General features: G+C 34.1%; 1 long non-coding RNA gene across 1 annotated transcript; it reads right to left on the bottom strand.

Moving 5' to 3' along the window:
* Positions 1–885: 885 nt before the first annotated feature.
* LOC114273652 (uncharacterized) lies at positions 886–3741 on the bottom strand. Its single transcript, XR_014342424.1, has 2 exons — positions 1758–3741; positions 886–1181 (listed from the first exon to the last, which is right to left on the bottom strand). It is a non-coding gene; the product is annotated as an uncharacterized LOC114273652 (long non-coding RNA).
* Between the last annotated feature and the right edge of the window lie 2072 nt (positions 3742–5813).

Here is a 5813-nt window from a genome sequence, read left to right as displayed (position 1 = left end):
AGAGATTGGCTGGAGAGAGAGAATGAAAACCTTAAAATTAGGAGCATTTCTTCTTATATCGATCACATTTCTTGTGACATATTTCTTCTTCAACTTTTTGATCTTGCTTCCGTGTTCTCAACTCAGTTTTGTGGCTGAAGGTGGGCTGAAGACCAACATGGATCCAATTTGCTTGTGCCTAAGCTATTATGGTTTAATGTTGCCCCACCCAAAACCCAATTTTTTGGCTGGTTCGCTTGGTAATGGAGGGTGAAAACAGCTGACTATTTGCAAAAAAAAAAAAAAAAAAAAACGATGCTCTAGTAATGTCTGCCCCTTTTTTGTAAAAGTGAAACTGAATCTAGCAACCATGTTCTGTTATCGTGCTCTAAAGTGTGGAAGATATGGTCTGAGCTACTAAAATGGTGGGGTTTTCAGTGGGCAACTTGCAGCAGCTGCAAAAACAACTCTACAGCAGCAGCAACTAAGTGCAGCAGCAGCAAAAGCACTAAATTGGTGGGGTTTTCAATGGGCAACTGCAGATTACACAACATATATGTGTCTCAATCACACCACTCTAGCGGCCATAACGGATGGTGGTAACCACTCATACAGTTACGTAACAGTTACATTGTGGCCCATTTTAAAAAACCATGGTTTAGACGTACGGTATAACATGTAGGGTAGTACGGGATCTGAGGAGCTTAAACCTTAGTGAGAACCACAGAGAGAGAGAGAGGTTAGGAGCACCAAAATAAGGAGTCACTTTTCCATAAGGACAATAGGTTTACTATGCTCGACAGCATGAAGTATAAGAGCAGAGAGTGCAAGACAGATTTGTGTTAAAAGTTGTCACAAAGATAATCCAACTTTTGATCAAACACTTCTTTAAATAACCCAAAACAAATACATAAATAGACACCAAATTCAAATGATAAATACAACACCAAAATAAAACAAAACAAAAAAATAAAAATAAAAACAAGATGCATCAGCAAAATCTAACATTCAATCGAGCTTTTTGATAGAATATCCCAAAAATTGCATCTGTTTTAAGCATTAGAGCACCCACAGATCCAATCAGGATAAAGAAGAGAAAGCACCTGTAAGGGACCTTAAGTAAATCTTTTAGCAGCCACAAAAAGAGCATTTAGCAGAGCATCTTTAGCTCTCAACTACAAATAACATCCTTCATTTTGGATCTGTAAAATGGTAAAAAAAATTTGGAAATTTATTAATGTACACCTAAATAAACACGTGTTTACATCTGTCTACAACAGGATGTTAAATGGGGCAAGATGAACTATTTGGTCATAGCATAAAATAATAATTCTAAATACTTTGTCATGTGTGCGTCCAGACACATCCAAAAAGAGAAACTGTATGAAAGCTTGTCAACAACTTCTGTATTAATTCTATAGACTATTTTGAATGAAGGGTGTTGAATTCATCAGCTAAAATTTTGAACTTCTTTCATGTAAGTATAAAGAAATATCTGTGTTTCTCTTTATGAAAGTTCTAGGGACTACTACACTGAGCCACCTACCAAGCATCACTAGTATAACTCAAGATCTTTTGAGCTAAGTCTTGATTTTAGCAGATCAATAAGCCTTTAACAAACAAAATTTGCACTAGTTGGTAGCTTCGTGCAAATGAGTATTTCTAAAATATTCATTATAAGATAGACAACCAAAAGTTTAGTTCAATTTGGTTCAGTTCAAATTAAATAATTATTATTATTATTATTTTTTAGTTCATACTCAAAATTGATGACCAACCTTGGTTCAATTCTGGGTCTGTCAACAAACTCTTCATTAGGCACCCCTCGCACTCAAAAATATAAAATAAAAATAATAGCCCCAAGGTTTTTCCCTAATAGTAAGAATCCTAAAGGCACCATCAAACATCTCCAACAAGAAATGTACCACCAAAAGCTCCTTTTCTACAATCACATGTGGATATCAACCCCCATGCTCCTCTGGCCTTGGCTTGATATAGCTTCCTTCTCCCACAGACAAAATCCACTGTCTTTCATTTTTTGGTGGAGACTGAAGCATATCTATCTCAACTAACAACCTTGAGAAACAACCCTACATAACATTTCTTGATCTTCCACTAAGATTCAGTCTTTAACATAAAGTTAAATAAATAAATAAAAATAAAATACAATTTTCTTAGGAAAAAGAGAACGAAAAAAAAAAGCAAAAGAAGCACCAAGCATCCTCCCAGAAAATGAGGAGAGAACAACAGATGAGAGTAGATGAGAGATATACCTGGATGTTGGAGGGAGAACTAGTGGGAAGTCGCCGCCGCCACTGCTACAGACAGATTGTGAGGGTAACGCCAGGTGAGAGCAAGAGCGAGAGAGAGAGAGAGAGAGAGAGAGAGAGAGGGTGTGTGTGTGTGTGTGTGTGTGTGTGTGTGTGTGTGTCTTCGTATTCTGAGGCATAACGTGGAAATTCCGTCATTTTCTCAATAACCAACTAGAACCCAACTCAGACTACTTGAGGTTAACCTAAAGGTTTAGTAACTATAATATTACAAAAAAAAAAAAAAAATTGAAATTTATCGGCAAACTATGAAATTTTCAAAAAGAAAAGATAAGGCAATTCATTATCTGCTGTTAAATTTTTTTTCAATAACCTTGCATTTTCTCACTAACCAAACAGAACCACCTCAAACAAGTATTCAAAAGAGCAAATCGACAGAGACAAAATAATTCCCCCAAATTCATCAAAAACTAGCAAAAACACAAAGGTCTCAAACAAAACCCTAACCATTAAACCAAAACGCTAATCGAAAAAAAAACAGATAAACCTAACCAAATCAAAACATAGATCCAAATCGAACAGAGAATGAGTTCGCCATTGACATACGAACTGAAGCTTTGTGAATATGAAGAATTACAATTAGTGAAGAACAAATCAAGAGTTAGGGTTTGATGATGATTATACAATAAAGAGTTTGAAACACACACAGAGAGAGAGAGAGAGAGAGAGAGAGAGAGAGAGTTACTTCAGTAGCTAGGTATTCAAGTACAACGGCTATGAAAACCAGACCTCTGGTTCCTACACAATGAGCATAGCGACCCTTCTTCAAGTACCAGCCAATCCTCCCGACCGGGAACAAAAGGCAATAAGATGAGACCTGTGTGCTTGTGAAATTCAATCTTATTGGGAATGGAAAGAGTCGTCCTCTGAATTTCAATCTTATCACATGGTTTTTTTCATTATGGGTCTAGTGAAGGAAGACCTTGATTGTTTGTTGAATTGGAGGACTTTTTCACTGTTATTACTCTTTTGGTTTCCTTTGGTTGGATCTGTGTGGGTGGTCCTAACAGGTCATGTTGAAACTTGGAAGTATAAAGATATGGAGAATGTAATCTTGAACCAGGCTGCAACCTGCGCTAGTTCAATGAATGGAGTGTGCTTGACAGTTGTCTTTTTTATTTTGATGGTGCTACACATTTGGATAGGAAGTATGGAGCTGAATTCCAACTGGTTTTATGCTCATATTCTAAGGTTTCTATCTATTCCCTTGCGGATTGTGCTTTGGGTCTTATTTTATTTTCTCAAGCTTTTGGTTTATGTATCTTGGTGTATGTGGCTGCTATGGAAAAACATAACATTGATTGGCTTCTTTTGTGTGTGCTTCTGAACTAGGTTATGGAGGCAGCTAGTATGCTAGTTTTTGCTTACAGATTGTTGCTAATAGATTTGCTACAATATGGCACCAGTATGCTAACAGATTTGTGGCTGCTTTGATAGGCTTGTTTTGTTTGTGCTAGCTAGTTATATATTAGCAGATATGTTTTAGTTGGTAAATTTTGTATAGCTTTGTTAGGGCCTGGGGTATTCCCCTTATATTCTTGTAAGTTTTCTTGTTTTATTTTATGACTTATTCACCCAAAAAAAAAGTCATCTGTCATTCATGGATAGAACAGAGGCGTGAATTTGAGAATTGTATATTTTATATAAAAATCAAATTGGAATATTTTATATAATTACACTTATTTAAAAAGTGTGATTAGAAAGTAATAATGTATATATAATCATACTTTAATTAGAAGGTGTGATTAAAAAATATATAAATAATCACACTTTAATTAGAATGTGTGATTAAAATATATATATATATATATAATCACACTTAATTAAAAAGTAATAGTGTATATATAATCACACTTTAATTAGAATGTGTGATTAAAAATATATATATAACCACACTTAATTGAAAAGTAACATAAAAAATAAATATTATCACACTCAATCAAATAAAGTGTGATTAAAATATCAATCTAATTTTTTTTATCACACTTCCAATAAAAGTGAGATTTTTTTTTTTTGTCAAAGTGTGATCTTTAACTATTTTTATAGTAGTGATCACGCTTTCAATAAAAATGAGATAGTTTCATTTGTCAAAGTGTAATATTTAACTATTTTTGCTGTAGTGAATCAAAATATGCCCTCCCATAGTTTTGGAAAAATACTCACACAACTATCATTGTACATTGCTACCGTTCGGCGAATCCAAAACTATATATTGCTTAGGAAAAACTAATATCAGTGCTATGTGAATATATAGTATATTGCATAATGAATAATAGAGAAAGATAATACATACGATAACTGTAAGAGGTATAAATGTTCATAAAATATTAAAAAAAGTTATAAGATATGACATTTGCTGTGTCAAAATTTTCAAACATGAAAACTAATTGGGATGCAAAAATATCCAGAAAAATTATTGGATTACAAGTATAGAAAAATAAATTTACTATTTAATTTCCCAAAATTATATTCGACAAAAAAAATGAAGATGATCTTATCTTCTACAAGGGGTTGTCAAATGACTAACACCATCGTTATTCTTTAGCTTTTGCAAGCATTTCTACTACATTAGTGATCAATTTATTTTATTTTATTTTATTTTATTTTTTTAATTCAAGACATGTAACTTCCAAAGATGTGGAGTTATTTAGGTATTATTTGACAAAAGAGCATGCAATAACTAAATTGGAGTAATAAGTCCTCAATAGGAAATATTTATATTTATACACTTCTCAATATATCAATTATATCCCTCTTCTTAATGTCACATTCCTCTCTTTACATCCATAGTTATCTCCTTCTCTTCTCCATTCATTTTTGTAAAACAAGAATAACGCAGCGGGTAAAAATTTCAGATCATACTTTAGGTGATAGAACCTAAAGCGAAGAATCTTATAAGTAAATCACGTGCTTAAAAAAATGCGAACAACGAACTCCCAGCAGTGGAGTGATACCACAATATGAGTATCACCCACACAAGTCACAGTGCAAAAGGCTGGATCGTTATTTTTTAATGGGAGAGAGTCAGTATGGGAAAAATCATTCGTTATTCAATCCATCCCATATCTCATAAAACATATTAGATATATAGGCTGAGTATATCATCTATCCATATCAGTTAATATGATAGATATAGATATCAAGAGTGGGTTATCCAAATAGGTTTTTGTGGGGGCTGAATAATGGGTGTCATAAATAGGCCTAGTATATGAACTTGGGGAACTAGAATGTATGTATAGTATTCGGCTTCATCTCACATCCAAATCCTACCCTATTGTCAAATAGCCGAATAGGTCAAGGGCCGAGTAATAAGCAATTTGCTACAAAGAAAGCCGAATGACGAACAGAAAGTGGACCTAATCCCGAGGTCCAAGAGAGAGGATATAAATAGAAGAATATCAGCCAGTAAGAGGGATGTGAGAACTATTGTGCTTAACTTAGAATTCAAGTAATCTTGAGTGTAGAAACTAACTTGCCCGTCGGAGTGCTAATTCCGGCACCCCC

The sequence above is a fragment of the Camellia sinensis genome, chromosome 10 (assembly GCF_055761805.1).
Source record: "Camellia sinensis isolate YWXY chromosome 10, ASM5576180v1, whole genome shotgun sequence".
Taxonomy (NCBI): domain Eukaryota; kingdom Viridiplantae; phylum Streptophyta; class Magnoliopsida; order Ericales; family Theaceae; genus Camellia; species Camellia sinensis.
This window is presented reverse-complemented; position numbering and strand designations above follow the sequence as displayed.